The 17076-nt window shown below is 39.4% G+C and overlaps 1 protein-coding gene across 1 annotated transcript in view; it reads right to left on the reverse strand.

Moving 5' to 3' along the window:
• Positions 1-341, reverse strand: part of Gpt2 (glutamic--pyruvic transaminase 2) — a 37292-nt gene extending 36951 nt beyond the window's left edge. Inside the window, exon 1 of the mRNA XM_074056057.1 lies at positions 74-341. The gene's annotated coding sequence lies outside the window, so the exon portion shown is untranslated. The remainder of the gene's footprint in view (positions 1-73) is intronic.
• Positions 342-17076: the final 16735 nt, after the last annotated feature.

The raw sequence follows: 17076 nt of genomic DNA on the forward strand, positions 1-17076 counted from the left end.
GCTGTGCTCTCTGCCGCTTGTGAGAGTTAGAGCTATTTCCCAGGACCCACATTCCGCCTTCCTCCAACCTCACCTTCCAACACCTGCAAAGACAGGCTGCTAGATGGTGCAGTCTTCCCCTGAAGTTTCATCATCCAGGGCCATATGGTGCTACTGGCCACTCATCGCAGGCTGATAGGAAGTTAGGGATTTGAGACTTGATTGTGCCAGTTTGGTGTTAGGGTGAACAAAAGGAAGTCATGTTTGAACTGGACCCCCTCCCCCTTGAAGGTGATTTACTGGAAACTTCACCCGGCCCTAAAGAAAAATAAACATCCACCTTTAACTATTTACTAGAAACAACCCACCTGGCCTAAAAGAAATGACCCGCTATTTTATGCCATTGAGCATTTTCCCACTCAGTGACCTTTTTGGGACTTCTCCACCCATCTCCTGTAAGTCTGTAGGTGGTTAGGGGCTCCAGCTCTCTTGCTGGGGTCCCGTTCCGCAGGGCCACATCTCCAAAATAATTCCTTTGCTGGCAGTGAGCTGACTTCCCGCCTATCTATCCTGCATCTCTTTAACTTGGCCCCTTCCTCAACGTCAGTTTCCTTGTCAGCAAAAACCCCTGAAAGGGTTGTTGTGAGAATTAAAGAACAACATACCAAGTGGTAAGGTTGTTCCTGACTGCTCCATCTGAAACCCTCCCCCACCTCTATTACTCCCGTTTTGTTTCTTTCCTAGTATTTAAATTTATCTTATTTAGTTACTCTTCACTGGCTTATGGTCTACTTTCCCCTTCTGTAAGCTCCAGAAGGGGAGGAAGTCTGTTTTTCTTGTTCATTGCATTCACCTCACCTGTAAAGTTCTGGCACACAGTTAGGCACTCAGTAAATATTGGTTGAATAATGAATACTCAGCAAGGGTGGCCATTCATTATTTTGGCAATGGTATCTCTAACCAGTAGGTTCCCTGGCTCACACAAAGCAAGTGTGGAGCAAGACTAGGTAGTAAAGCTAGAGTGGGAATAGAATACCCAGAGTCTATTGAGATATCAAAAGAACAGGAATAGAAGAGAGAATGGAGAGGAGTCACCTCCCTCTCTCTGCCTCAGACTCTTTATCTGCAAAATAAACTGGACTAAATGGCCTCTCCAGTTCCTTCCTGTTATGGAAATTCTGAGTCTAGGTATTTTCAGACACAAAAATAACCTAGAGCTCCCACACTCCAACAAATACATGCATTCACATTAGGTTTGTAAAAGTTGGGGTCAGAAGGCACATAATAAACCCAACACTGTAGGGGAGAAGGTAAGCAGGAAATCTGGGTTTGAATATGTTGCATGCAAGGCCTGGAGTATAGTATAGTGATAGAGCACTTACCTAGTATGCACAAGGCCCTTACTTGAATATAGTTGCAAATAGTCATTTACTGTTTAGCTCACTTTGAACATGTTACTTAGCCTATGTAAACTTAGTCTCTCCATGTGCAAAATGGGAATAACAACACCTACCTGGTGCAACTGTGGAAAAAGTTCAAGGAGGTACTATGTAAAAATCAAGCTTGGATACTAATGCTATGAGTCACTCTTGTTCGTCCTTGTCAATAGAATGCTCTATACTTTGATTAAATAAATTGGTTACCAATAAAAGGGGAAATGGAGGAGAGGGGAAGAGAACAGAAACCAAAGATATCTCTGACTGTCCCTATGTTAATGAACTGGCTTGACTTAAGGAAGAAACTGAAAAGTTGTTTGAACGTCTCATCTACTAGTTATGCCTCTGGTACCTGTATCTTCATGGTCCCCTTCCCAACTTTTGTCTCAATGGCCAGGTATTCAGTCTTCAGGTTAAAAATTCTCTCACGGTGAACTTAGCTCCTCCAAAGACCCACGGCCTTTACTGTCATGTCCCCAGTTGAGGAGACACACAAACACACCCTCTACTCCGCAGCATGCTTATTTTGACCTATATATGATGTAAATGCATTCCCTTGCTATCCATAGAGTCAGTACACTATGTCCTTTCTGCTATCTTTGCTCCAGCTTGGTAGGAACAGGAGAGCTGGATTTTAAGGAGTGACTCAATTGGTTAAGTACCTGCCTGCCTAGCAAGTGTGAGGCCCTGAGTTGAAGCCTTAGTGTCACCAAAAAAAAAAAAAAAAAAGAAGAAAAAGCCCATTTGCACAACTGAGAAAAACAATACCTAGCAAACAGTCCATTTATTTGGGCTCCCACGTCATCATCGTGAAAAAAAACAAGTAGTTAGTGTCCCTAACTTGTCCTTTGCCTAGTGTCTCTGAGATTGCGTAAGAAAGCTCTAGGGGCTGGGGATGTGGCTCAGTGGTAGAGGCCTGCCAAGCATTCTAGAGGCCTCAGATTAATCCCCAGCATCAAAAAAAAGAAGAAAGGGAGGGAGGAAGCAAGGAAGGAAGGAACGAATGAACGAAGGAAGGGAGAAAGAAGAAAGAGAAAGAAAGGAAAGAAAGAAAGATCCCTTGTGAACCACTTTCTGCCCTTTTGGGCAGAAAGTATTATCTCTAATTTACAGTCTCAGAGAGGTTTAGCCGTTGTTTAGGTGACACAGCTAAATGTAGATTGTAGAGTAGGAATTGTGTTTCCTAATCCAGTGCTATAGCCACCCCCTACCACCACAGAGACCAGTCTTGCATAATTCCCTGAGTGTGGAAATTTGAACTGTCCATTGCAATGCACTAGCCTTTAAAGTTTCTAGATGGTAATTGTGATGATGGTGGTAGTAACAGCATGAACTTTGCTGTTATTTTGCTCTCCAGATCAATTGGGGGTGGAGTAGAAACAGGATCCTAAATACTAAATATAAAACCTGATTGAAATGATCTTAATGCTTTTCCTGTGACCTAGAAGAGAACTTTAAATATGCAGCAAATACTGTCCACCCATACAGTTGGGATAGTTATGTGTTTGCAAGCCATACCTGTCTTTATTCCTTAATTCAACAAGGTTTTATTGGACACTTACCATGTGCAGCGCAGTGGACTAAGTTCCAGGACATCAGTAAATCAGATCATCCCTGCCTGCATAGACCAGCAATTTCTTAGCAAAAGCAGACATCAACCAGCTCATCATACTTATAGACTTGTGATTACAAACTGTGATAACTACTGGGGAGAAAAAGGATGGCATTTGATGAGAAATCAGAGGTCTGAGTGAAGATTTCCCAGATTAAGTAGCTTGGGAGCATCCCAAGGATGATAAAGGATAGCAGTACTGGCAGTGTGGCAGCCACAGAGATGTGCCTTGCCTGAGTTCACAGCCATGTCCTAACTGAAAAGGCTAACACTCCGTCATTGAACAAGGCAAGGTCTAAGAATCTGGGTGACTCCTTTGCTTCAGGGCTTTCCCAGAAGATTGGCTGAGGCTTTGTCAACTGTATCAGTTTTTCTTTCTCTGTCCATCCCACTTCTTCCTGCAGGAGTTGATCCCTAATATACATTTTGCACCTCACACCCCAGTTTAGTGTCAGTGGTGAGATGGACAACTTCCTGGGCCAGGAAGTCTGAGAAATTCCAAGGCCAGGGTGACTGGGGGCCAACAGTGATAGAGGACAGGGCTGCAGACAGGTGGCAGAGATGTAAGTGGTGTCAGGACATGCAAGTCAGATCCTGAATGTAAGAATTTTAGTATTCCCTGAAACTATGAAACTACTAGAAGAAAACATATCAAGACATCAGAATAGGCAATGATAATTTTAGACAAGACCTCAAAAGCACAAACAAGAAAAGAAAAAATAATGATTATACCAGAAAAAATGGGATTATATCAAGTTAGGAAGCTTCTGCAGTTTGGTGGAGTAGCTCAAGCAGTACAGCACCCGCCTAGCAAGTATGAGGCCCTGAGTTCAAAAACCCCAGGGCTGCAAAAAAAAAAAAAAAAAGAAAAGAAAAGAAGAAGAAGAAGAAGCTTCTGCACAACAAAAGAAAGAATCAGCTGAGTGATGAGACAACCTGCAGAATGAAAGAAAATATTTCCATCTAACAAGGAATTAATATCCAGAATATATAAGGAACTTAACAGCAAAAAAGGTACTCTAATTTAAAAATGGGCAAATGATCTGAATAAACGTTTCTCAAAAGAAGACAGGCCAATAGGTGTGTTAATAAATGCTCAATGTCACTAATCATCAGAGAAATCAAAATATAAGGAGATATCATCTTACCCTAAATAGAAGAGCTATTTTAAAAAATACTGGCTAGGATGTGGAAAAAGGGAAACTCACACATTGTTTTGTGGGAATTAAATTAGTATAACCATATAGGAAGCAGTACGGAATTTCCTCAAAAAATGAAATAGAACTATATATGATGGAGTAATCTTACTACTGGATATATAGCCAAAGGAAATTAGCATATCAAAGAGATAGCTACAATCCCATGCTTATTACAGCACTATTCACAATGGCCAAGATGTGGAATCAATTGAGGAGATGTCTATCAATGGACAAATGAACAAAGAAAATGTGGTATATATACAAAATAGGATCTTATTCTGCCACAAAAGGAAAGAAATCTTGTCACTTGTGGCAATATGAATGGAAATGGAAAACATAATGTAAAGTGAAACAAGCGAGGCACAGAAAGACTGAATGTTCTCACTCATATGGAAGCTAAACAAGTTCATTTCATTAAGTAGAGAATAGAATAGTGGTCACTGGAGACCAGGAAAGATAGAGGGGAGGTGAAATAGAGGGAGTTTGGATAATGGGTACCAAAATATAGATAGATAGGAGGAATAATTTCTAGCATTCTACCACCCAGTAGGATAACTATAGTTCACAATAATTTATTATATCTCTCATAAAGAACTAGAGGTGAAGAGTTTGAAAGTCCCCAACACAAAGAAATGGTAAATGTTTAAGGAGATATTAAGGAGAAACTTTGATCTTCATCATAAGGATGATTAGAAGATTTAAAGTAGAGGAGTGATATGATCAGATTTATGTTTTAAATTCTGCTGCAGGGAGATGCCATGGGGGGGTGCAACCAAGAGTATAGGAATATAAACTGTGACATCAAGGTCCAGTGTTGGCTGGTGATAGTGTATGTGTGTGTGATGCCAAGTGAACAGGCTCTTTAGATATTCCCAGCACCTATTGAATGAATAAGAAAATAGATTCTACAAGGTCCATGCTCTCAAGGTATTTGTAATCCAGCAGGAGATGGGTAGTGTGTGCCTTGGGCAGCCTCTAAAAGTGCTGTCCAGTCAGTCCTTGGAGGCAGTGAGGGCCATTCACAAGTAACAACAGAACAGTACAGAGAGAGTGGGTCTTCAGGAAGAGCATATGGACACCATGAGGCTGTAAGGACAACAGATAACTTCCCAGAATGTCAAATCATGTTTGGGCTGGGTGCTTGGGTGACTCTTTGAAAGGTAACTCTTAGTGTCTCATTCCCAAGAGCACTTGAGGAGACCAGTAAAAGTTAGTGTTCTCAGTAATCAAATGCCTTGGTCCAGGGCAGTGGTCCTGGTGTTCTCTAAGGATCACCTACAGATTCCAGAGCATTGCTCCAAATTTGCTAGCTCTGATGTTCCAGAAATTTTCCTCTAACTAAAGGAGTTCCAATCCTTTAACTGATAAATACTAAAGTTTGAGAAAATGGTGCAGGACAAGGTTAGGCATGTCAACAAACCCAGATTAGGGAGGTCTGAATTATATTTCCAAATTTGTCATTAATAATATATTTGTCCTTGTGCTAGTGCTATTCCCCCTTTCCCTGTTTTAGCCTTATTGTCCTTGTCTGCAGGATTTCTTGCATGTCTACCTGACTTCTGAGTTACTTGCCTCTGAGCAACTTAAAACATTACCCTTCCAACCTGAGTGACTCTCTTAGTCACAGCTGCAGCCCCAGCTCACTGAGCCTCTGTCTCTTCCCCTGTCAGTGAGAGGACATCAGCCCCTGCCTCAGGGTGTTACTGAAAGGATTAGAGATGCTATTAAATTTTATTTCCCCTGTGGATACTGGAGTAAATCTGAAAAGATAATCACTCCATTATTAATGGTGCCTATCTTTGATAAGATTATTAGTGATTAGTTTTTCTTTTGGGTTAATGCATTTGCAGTGTTAAGGAATAGTAGATTTTTAAATAATGATTAATAAAAATACATTGAAAATAAGCACAGAATTAACATATGATTCAGCAATTTCATTTCTAGTCACATAAACAGAAGAATTGAAATCTATCTGGCAGAGTGGCTCTAGTGGTAGAGTGCCTGCCTAGCAAGCTTAGCAAGCCTAGCAAGTGTGAGGCTCTGAGTTCAAGCCCCAGTATCACCAAAAATAAAAAAATATAAAAAATTGAAATTGAAAAGATATTTGTATACCAATTTTATAGCAACATTATTTACAATAGCCAAAAGGTAGACACAACCCAAATGTGTTATGGGCAGGTGAATGGATAAACAAAATGTGGTATATGCAAATGAGAGAGTCAGCCTTAAAAAGGAAAGAAATTCTGACACATACAACATAGATGAAACTTAAAAACATGATTTTAAGTGAAATAAACCAGACATAAAAGGAAGAATATTGTATGATTCCTCTTAAATAAGATAACAAGGATAGGCAAATTCCTAGAGACAGAATTGGAGGTTACCAAGAACTCAGGGGAGGCCGGATGAGGACTTATTGTTTAATGGGTATGTTTAATGGGTACATAGTTTCAGTTTGGAACAATGGAAAGTTCTAGAGATGAATGGTGGTGATAGTTATACAATAGTGTGAATATACTTAATGTCACTGAGCTGTACAATTAAAAATGATTAAAATGGTAAATTTAATGTGTTTTTAATCATAGTTAAAAATATTGATTTCCTACATAGTGCAAGGAAAATGGAAATGATGTAAATCTTAGAGTGGTTAAGGCCTGGTTTTAGAGAAGGCTACTAAGCCATTTCTGGGGGGGTGTTAAGAGGTATTGGCTTAGGATTCTCTCTCTCTCTCTCTCTCCCCACATATTAGATCTTCATCCTTGCTACTCATATTTTTCTTTATAAATGAAGTCCTCATTTTGTTTTATAATCAGGAGAAGGTTAGTAGATCTCATTGGGATCCCATGTACTCTGAGTATCTTCAAAGAAAATCATTTCCTTTCTAACAAGCAAATACTAGTTAAGGTGAACTAAAAACCAGGATGTATATATCACTAAGCTTACATGACAAAGTGGGTTAATGATAAAACTTTGATACCAATCTAAACTATACAGAGATAACAGGCACATTCAATATTTATGTAATTTATGGAGATTGAAATTGAGTAAAGACACTTCTTAACAAAAGTGGTATGCAATATTCAGTATTGTATTGATGAGTCTTCAAACAGTAGCAGGAACATTTTGTTCTTAGCTGCCAACTCAACTAAATCCAGGGGTACAGAAGAATGAGAAGAGGAAGGGGGAAAAGAGCAAAGAAGGAACAATTGTATAAGCTTCATGAGCAAGTAAAACCCTTTCATTCAAAGTGTGTTTGTTGTGGGGGAGAGGGTGGAGGTGGAGGGGGGTGGAGAAATACCCAAACAATGTATGCACGTGTGAATAAATGAATAAAAAACAAACAAACAAAAACAAAGTGTGTTTGTTTCACGTTCCTGATTTCTTCCTCATCCTTCAGGGACATGAGGACTCTTGAACTTTTGCTTCTGCCATGAAGAACGTTTGGGGATGATTTCAGAAGCAGCCCAAAGGACTAATAGGAAGAGACCTTAGCAGCAAGCTCATTGACTTCAACTACTGAGGGCCCTAAAACACAGATAAAATACTAAGCAATAATTCAAATCAGTATTTCCAAGTGGTTTACTCATCGTTTCCCCAAATATTTTCTTCATAAAGCCACAAAATCTTTTAGCTACAAAAGCTTACAAAATAGTTTTGGAACTTACATGTGCAATACCATAAGCCCTGATGCTTTGTAATTCTCAAGTCTTCTACTTTTTGGATTCTGTTCAATCTTCACGTAACCGTATTGTATTCAGGACCTGCTCCTCCACCACCCCAAGTTTTATGATTCACTAGAATGACTTACAGAACTCAGGAAAGCCCTATACTCATTATTACAGTCTTCTTATATAGGATACAATTTAGAAACATCAATAGCCCTTAAGTGTAGATACAAACCAAAATTTCAGTAACACAGGTTTTCACATTTATCTATGTATTTACCTTTACTGGAGAGCTTTCATTTCTAGATGGCTTCGATTTACTGTCTAGTGCTGTTCCATTTCAACTTGAAGGACATGTTTTAGCATTTCTTGTAGGGCAAGTGTAGTGATAATGAACTCTCTCTTAGCTTTCATTTATGTGCAAATGTCTTAATTTCTCCCTGGTTTTGGAAGGACAGTTTGCTGGATATAGAATTTTCAACTTACAGGGTTTTTGTTTGTTTTATTTTATTCTTTCAGCACTTTAAATGTACAATCCCATTGCCTTCTCATCTAAAGAAACCTGATAGTCTTACCAAGAATACTTCCTAAGTGGTAAGTTGCTTCTCCCTTGTTTTTAAGATGTTTTCTTTATATTTGCTTTCTAATATTTTGGTTATAATGTATCTTATTGTGGGTCTGTTTGGGTTTATCCTCCTGGGGATTACTGAACTTTCTGAACTGATTATATTAATGTTTCTCCTTGAATCTGGGAAGTTTTCAATCATTATTTCTTCAAATAAACTCTTAAACTTTTCTATTTTTCTTCTTTTTCTAGAACTCACTCTCACAATATGTATACTGATCTATTTAGAGTCCTGGGACCTGTAGGCTTTGTTCACTTTTATTTTTGTTTCTTCCTGTTCTTCATATTCAATCGTTTCAAATGAACAATTTTCAAGTTTGTTGATTCTTCCTTCTGCTTATTTGAGTCCACTATTAAACCCCTCTAGTAAACTTTGCAATTAAGTTATTATAGTTTTGGCTTGGAATTTCTGTTTGCTTTTTGTTTTTGGTTTTGATGGTGCTGGAGACTGAACACAGGGTCTCATGATAGCTAGGTAAATTCTCTACTACTGAACCAGCCCCTGTTTCATTCTTTTCAAATTTCTCTTCATTGATATTCTAATTTTGCTCATATATTGTTTTCCTTTAATTCTTTGTTTAGTTTATCTTTTAGCTCTTTTTTTTTTTTTTTGTAATGGGGATTGAACCCAGGGCCTTGTGCATATTAGGTATATACTTGATCACTTGTGCCACACTCCCAGTCCTTTTGTTTGTATTATTCATTTTTGAGATAGAGTCCTGCTAACTTTGTCCAGGCTGGCCTTGAATTTGAAATCCTGCCTCTACCTACCAAGTAGCTGGGATTATAGACATATACCACCATGCTCAGCATCTTTTTAGCTCTTTGAGCATATTTAAGAAAGTGTTTAAAAGTCTTTTCTTCTAGTAATTCTGTGCCTGTGTTTCTTCAGAGATGGTTTTTGGACATTAATTTTGGTCTTTTGGATGGGGCACATTTTTGTGTTTCTTTGTATGTATTGAGATCTTTGCTGAAAAATTGGCATTAAAAAAAAAGTCACCTTTCTTAGCTTTTACAGATTGGTTCTTTGTAGTGGGAGACCTTCACTAATTGGCTCAACATGAAGGCATAAAGTCTTTGGGGCCTTTTCTAGGTATGAGTGTTTCCTGGGTCTCTGTATGCATGCTTTCCCCCTAAACCCTATGTACTCAGCAGCTCAATCAGTTATTTTGTACTCTTATTCAGTAATCTCCTGCCCCAGGTTTCTGTGAGTGAATAGTTATACTGTTGCTTGAGTTATGCCTGCTGCTTCCTGCAGCTTTTCCTAGTCTGAACTTTGTCACATTTGGCCACGTGAGCTCCAAGTTAGGTCACAGAGGCCAATCAGTTTCCAGACAGCTGAAAACATTGAAAATTAGGTCCATTCTGCTGTGTCAAGTGAACTGTAGACCAGACCATTGGTTTCTCTAAATCACACCATGCCATGCTAGGTGGGAGTAAAGCAAGATCAAGTAAAAATGCCTTGAAACATTCTTCTATTTTGAATGTAGCTTTTCCCCACCTTGGAACTGGGGATTGAACCAAGGGCCTCAAGTACTCTGCCACTTGAACCATCCCTCCAACCCAAATGTGACTTTTTCTTGATCAGGCATTTACTTGGTTGCTGTAGGTCTTTGATGGATTTTCAGAATTCCTATCCAGTTATATTAGCTAATTTCTGGTTGTTTAATTAATTTTTACAGGAGGAAAACAAGAGCCTGGAGCTTCCTAGCCCACCATCTTGCTGAGATGGTACATATGTTTTCTGTCATTTCCATCAGGCAGATGAAATGGAACAAGCCAGGCCTGGTGTCTTTATTTCCCCCATGCTAAGAGAAGGCCAGAGAGGCTTTGCAGTTGTCTAGCCCTACCCCACACTAGAAGGATATGGACCAATAGCCCATTAGCCACTGAGATCTGAAATGAAGTGTTTTTGTTTCTCTCCCATAAATAAAATTAACTGTGCACATTGAAAACAGTTTTCCAGTTTTCCCTTTCATTCTTATTGAATTTTCCAACCATTTTGAGAGGCTGGTTCTACCAACTTGATGCACAGATCAGACTGAGAAGAACTTGAGATTTCCTCTGAGTGACACAGATGATCTGGTGGTAGAGTCAGAACTTCTGAGTGGAAACTCATGTCTGTACTTACAATAATCAGCTATAATTCTGCCCATGGCTGAAGTCACATATTCAGCGTAGATGCAGGAGCATGCTCCTACTGAAGAAACTGGGGAAACCACGTTCTAGACCAGAAAAGAATAGACTTTTCAGGACTGTTTCTGGTAGATGATACAATAGAGATGCAAGCAAGTCCCAGATGGTGAGGGCAGGGGTGCAGTCCATAGGCGCTTCTCTACAAGTACAAAGCCATCTCATAAAGCAAGAGTATCATTTACAAGGATGAACTGGAAGTAGAGATCTAGCACCTTGTTCTTCCAGTTTTTCTTTTTTGCCTCAGAGTTGGGTACTCAGCTTGCCAGATTAGATACTTGATTAGACAGACTTGCTACCAGCACAGAGCTTCTGTTTTTCACTGCTTGAAGACACAGGGAACTCAGGCTCTTGAATTTTAAAGAGTTTGGGGGGATGAGTAGATAAAAATAACACATGCAAGAAAAAGGCAAATCTTAGAAAAACTTGACAGTCTTGTACTATAGTAAACCCAGAACTCTACTATGGTCACAGAGTTCAAGAAATATTCACTGTTTAGGTAAGGGGGAAAAGGCCAGAGCAGGGTACAATTGGGGCACATAATATTTTTGGTATTTAGTAAATTTATCACATGAAAAATTTCAAATTCAAAGAATAGTAGGACACCCACATACTCACTGCTTAGATTAAAAAGTTAACATTTTTGCCATATTTGCTTCATCAAATCAAAGATGCTATTGATTTTAAGATACTCCTTTATTTTATATAATGATAGAAAAGAGAAAATACTGCTATTTGTTAGATACCATTGATTTCTAAGGAACATTCCAATTTCAGGAATATCAAAATGCTTTAAAAAAAATTGTATCTAGGACTGGAGGTATGGCTTAAGCAACATAGCACCTGCTTTGCAAGGGTGAAGATCTGAGTTCAAACCTCAGTTCCACCAAAAAGAAAAAAGTATATCTAAAGAGTATGTGTTGATTCCATTTACATGATGTTCTAGATTATGCAAAACTAATCTCTGATGAAAGAGATCAGAACAGGGGCTCCCTCAGCAAGTGGTAGGAAAGGGCATTGACTAGGAAGAGGTAGAAGGAAATTCTCTGGGGAAAATATTCTGTCATTAAAATGGGAAATGGCATTTGTCAAAACTCATTTAGCTGTAATTCTTTAAAAAATCTGTGCAGAACACATAATATTATATATTTTATACCTCAAGTAAAAATTAAAATAACAAAATATGATTTGAAATAAATATTTTTTGCTAGAGCATTTAAAAGTAAATTATAGTAAATTCCTTAATATGTATCTCCAAAAATAACATTCTACTCCACAACTACAATACCATTGTAACATACCTAAAAATTTAATAGTAGATCCCTAATATCCCTAGTTCATATTTAAATATTCCTAAATGTAATTTTCATATATTTTGCTTTGTTGTTGTTTTAAAACTTTTATTATAAATGAACTACAGCTATAGAAAACTACACCAAATATATGTACCATGGTTATTGCAAGGTGAACACCCTCATAACTGCCATTCAGGACAGAGGGGAAACTTTGCCAGCCACCTCAGAAGCCATCCCCCTGCGTCATCACGATCAGAACCATCCCTACCTCAGAGCGATCATGTTATGAGTAAGAGTTCCTGAGATTTTGCATGTTGGTGACATATTCAGTTAAGTCAGATACAAAATGTTGGCTCATGTTTTCTTTTCTTGAATATCTTAAATTTGTTACTCTATTATCTTCTATCATGAAGCATCCCTGTTGAAAGTCTAATAAAAATTTAATTTTCTTTCCATTGGCCTTTTTGCAGGTAGGTAAATGTATCAAGGACAACATAAATACAGAAATAAAAACCAGAAAAAATATGGCAACCAGGTGATAAATCTCAGGAAAAATTATTGAAAAATTAATAATTTATTTCAGAAATGACACTAACCCAAAAGGAAAACAATATGATACTGCCTTATGAGAAATAGAAGATGGAGCCAGTCACCGGTAGCTCACACCTGTAATCCTAGCTACTCAGGAGGCAGAGATCAGGAGGATTGCTGTTTGAAGCCAGCCTGGGCAACATAGAATAAAAAAGTTTTTAAGACAGAGTCTCACTTTGTAGCCCTCCTGCCTCTACCTCTAGGTGCTGGATTACAGGCTTGTACCACAATTATTGTCTTAACTCTGGTTAATGTTAAAATGACTAGAAATGCTGTTTTAGCAGAGCAGAGGGTCAGGAACCAGAGTGCATGGAACATTAGACAAAGTCAGCCAGCATCAAAAAAATAGGCAGGGGACCTGAGTTGGTGGGGACAGTAACTAAACCAGACATTAGCCTTATCAATGTGTTAATCTGTTATAAAAGAAGGTGTTTGTGAATTATTTATACAATTAAAAGTAAAAAAGTCTGAGTTAGGGCTAGGGATGTAGCTCAGTAACAGAGTGCTTAAGTGCAAGGTCCAGGGTTTGATCTCCAACACCAAAAAATAAAAACTAAACTTCTGTATTTTAAATAAACAAAGAGTCAGTTTCTTTTTGTCTTAAAAAAATTGGCATTAAAGAACAAGTCACATAATTGCACTATTTTAGATGAGTGTTCTTATACTTTTGAGTGAGATTCCTCAAATGAAATACTGGAGTGTTTTTATTTCTTCTGGTATAAAACTAAAAAATATGATCACTTGCTTCTAGGGAACTGCCTTCTATTCACTCCTAACTGTGGTTCAAGGACATGGCACATGGTTCTGGCCTGGCTATGGGAGCAAAAACAGCAATTTTCTTCCAGAAGTCTTCTGGCTCTTTTTCCCTCTGTGATTCTGAGAAGACAGAGCAGAGTTAAAATTCTTTAAATATCCCTGAATCCTCCCCACAGCACAAGATCCTATCTTGAAAAAAACCATCACAAAAAAGGGCTGGTGGAGTGGCGCAAAGTGTAGGCCCTGATTTCAAGCCCCAGTACTGCCAAAAAAAAAAAGAAACAGAAGATGGAAAAAAGTTTTGAAATTAAAAATAAAGAGGGGAAAAGCACAAGATACAGTGACAAAGATTAGCCGGGCACTGGTGGTAAAAGAAAACCAAACCAGAAAACAATAGCAAATAACAAAAACTGTAATTCAAGACAGCTTTTTAAAGATTTGACAGTACCATACTGAAAAGATACACATTATACCTGAAAATATTGACCCAGAATATTCTAATGAATCCCTGAACTTTAAAGTAAAAAACCAAAGCAAAACAAGAATCCACATAAACGAAAACAAAAAACAAAACAAAATAAAAAACAACCCCTCTCCCAGCCTCCCAAAGAAGAGCAAACAACATTAATGGGAGTTAATTCTAATTATGACAGTGGACCACTAATAGCAGCTTTGAGGAAGTATCTATGCTATTGCTTCCTCTACAAAAATGTAAAACTTGAGGCAGTGTGTGGTGGTTCATACCTGTGATCCCAGCTACTCCTACTTGGGAGGCGGAGATCAAGAGAATTCCAGTTTGAGGCCAGCCAGGGCAAAAATTTGAGACACTATTAAAAAAATAATTAAAGCAAGAAAGAGGGATGGGGGTGTGTGACTCAAGTGGTAGTGCCACTGGGGTTCAAACCCTAGTGCCACATACCAACCTCCTGGCAAAATGTAAAACTTGAGAATGAGATTTTAGGAACATATTCCTGGTTTTTTGGGTGCTTCAGTACTGGGATTTGAACTTAGTGTTTCATACTTGCTGGGCAAATGTTCTACTGTTTGATCCACACCTCTAGTCCTTTTTGCTCTGGTTATTTTGGATAGGATCTTATTGTTCATGCCCTTGCCAGCCTGGACCTCGGTCCTTCTATTTTATGCTTCCCACAGTACCTGGATGACAGGCATATGCCATTGTGCCCAGCTATTTTGTTGATATAGGGTCTCTCAGATTTTGCCCCTGCTGGCCTTGAATCATGATACTCTCTATCTCAGCCTCCCACATAGCTGGTATTATAGATGTGACCAGCTCTGACTCCCTGCTTTTTAGTATGGAGATGGCCTTGAGTGCCAATCTCAGTCTTTGATCAGAGCTTGAAACTGGAGTTTTAGATCCCAAGCCCAAGCTTCTGGGACTCTACATGCTAGATCCGGCTACTGGCCCCTAAACACCAAATAAAGATGCACAGCAAAGAGCATTTATTTATTACACGGCTCAGGACATGCCATGGGAAGAGGCACAGTAAGCACTTAGCCCATCTTCAGCCATCTTCCAGGCACAGACATGAGCTACAGGTTTAAATAGACAAAAGAACAGGGAGCAGAGGAGGAGAGAGATAAGGTATGCACAGTTAAACTGTTCAGTCACAGGTGTAGTCTGGTTGACGGTTATCTCTGTCCCAGGGTTCCAAAGAGGTGTTCAGGAGAAGATGTTATCACTGTCATCACTGGAGGGGAGCAATCTGGTTCCCATGAGGTGATTGCTTCTGCTCCAGGGTGCAGCCTCATTATTATAGGTAATTGTCCTTATTTGGAAAGGTGGTCCGGTCCTGCAAGGTTCCATTGTTCCTTAGAGGTAGTTTCAGTTCCTTGTCACAAAGATGGTATCAATCGTTCCTGCCATTCTTTGATACCTTGCAAGAGAGAATGGCTCAAAGGACAACAGGTACAAAATGGAGACAGGGATGCAAAGCTTTTCTCCTGCTTTTAGTTAATTCGTGGGCCCAAGAGGGAGTCAGTGCTTTCCAGTAAAAGCAGTTAAAGAACCTCTTTCAAGCTGACTATTCAATCAAAGCATTGCTAAATAATAACTTTTTAGCTTGACTTTCTCCAGGCTTATTGAGATTGATTTGATTAGAATGCATTGATTCAAGTGGCAGAAAACCCTACTCATATCCGCATTCAAAAAGGTATATATTGCCTCTAATTCTAGCTACTGGGGAAGTTGAGGGAGGAGGACCTCAAATTTCAGACCAGCCCGGGCAACTTACCAAGACACTATCTCAAAATAAAGTAAAAAAGGGCTGGGAATGTTAGCTTAGTGGTAAGGGTGCCTTGCCTAGCACGCACAAGACCCCAGGTTCAAAAACAAAAACAAAAAATGGCAGAATGAATCCTTGCGGAGTTATTTGACACTTCAGAGTGGTGAGATTCATAGCACAAAAGGCAATACTGTCTTGCCCAATGCCAGGGGAGCCCGTTTGTACTGTGTGGCAGAAGCCCACATTTTGTATTTTGGGTGATGCCTCTGCAGTCACGTGCTGTGGCCCTCTTCGTTCTGTTTTCTCTGTACCTTAATTCCTCCTGTGTAGCCTTCTCTCACAGCTGAAGACTCACCTCTTCAGGTCACCAAAACCAAGAGAGCACAGAGGACTTTCTCACCCGCCCCTGCCAGGATACCTCAGAAAAATCCCTTCATCCCTTGCTGGCTCTGATTGGGTCACAGTCCCAGCCTGAGTCAATCGTGGAGCCAGGGGAAGGCTGCTGTGCTGATTGACTCAGGTCTGGGCCAGGGCCAAGCGGTTAGCTGTAGAGACAGAGCTCCTTCAGAACCCTTGAAGGAAGAGAAAGGGAGGATAAACAGGCATGGTTAACAGGGGCTGTGACAAGGAGTAACTTTGCATGAGGTAGATGGCACCTCTTCTGGGGAGTTGCTTAGTGGTAGAGCGGCTGTCTAGCAAGTGGGAGGCCACGGGTTCAAACCTGAGTACTAAGAAAACAAAAATGGCACCACCTCTTTAAGGTCAGTATATCATGGTAGAGAGTGTAGAGCACAGAGCCAAACCATCTTGGTTGTAATTCTGGCTTTACCATTAAAGGTGTGTGACCTTAGGTAAATTACCAAATTACCTCACCTGTGAATTGGCAATAAGAGCCTTCTCCCTCCTAAGATTGTTGTGACACAAAATTGATTTAATATGCTTAGACATTGACTGGCATGGGACAAAAATCCAGAAAAGTCTTTGCCTTACTGAGATTTGGCATCCATAGGAGACATTTAACATTCTCATACAAAGAGGGTTCAATGAAGTGTTAAGCCAAAACTGTGATATGGTGACCAGAAATGCCCCCTTCCATCACTGCATTCATTTTCCTCTGGAATCAGCAGATTCCAGGTTCCACCCATTTGCATGCTGGTTTGTGGCTTGTTTTGAGGTTGGTTTGGGTTTAAGGGCATAGCTGAGGAATATCATTAAGAACAATCCATTGTGAGGGTTAATTCACAACATTGTTCCAGAACTTTGGACTCTGATTCATGGTTTTCCTGCCAGCCTTTGCAGCAGCAAAGCTTCAGTGTGACACACTCACTAATTTATAAACCACTTATAACTCTCTTCTCCTCTTAGCCCAGCTGCTCCACAAACCCAACTGAGGGGAAATTGTGGGTTGTGATTGAACTTTCTCTATAATGAAGTGTAAATTGTCCTTTTAAATAGTACCTTTCTTTATAATTCCCAGGTCTC

This window comes from Castor canadensis, chromosome 15, assembly GCF_047511655.1.
Source record: "Castor canadensis chromosome 15, mCasCan1.hap1v2, whole genome shotgun sequence".
Lineage (NCBI taxonomy): Eukaryota > Metazoa > Chordata > Mammalia > Rodentia > Castoridae > Castor > Castor canadensis.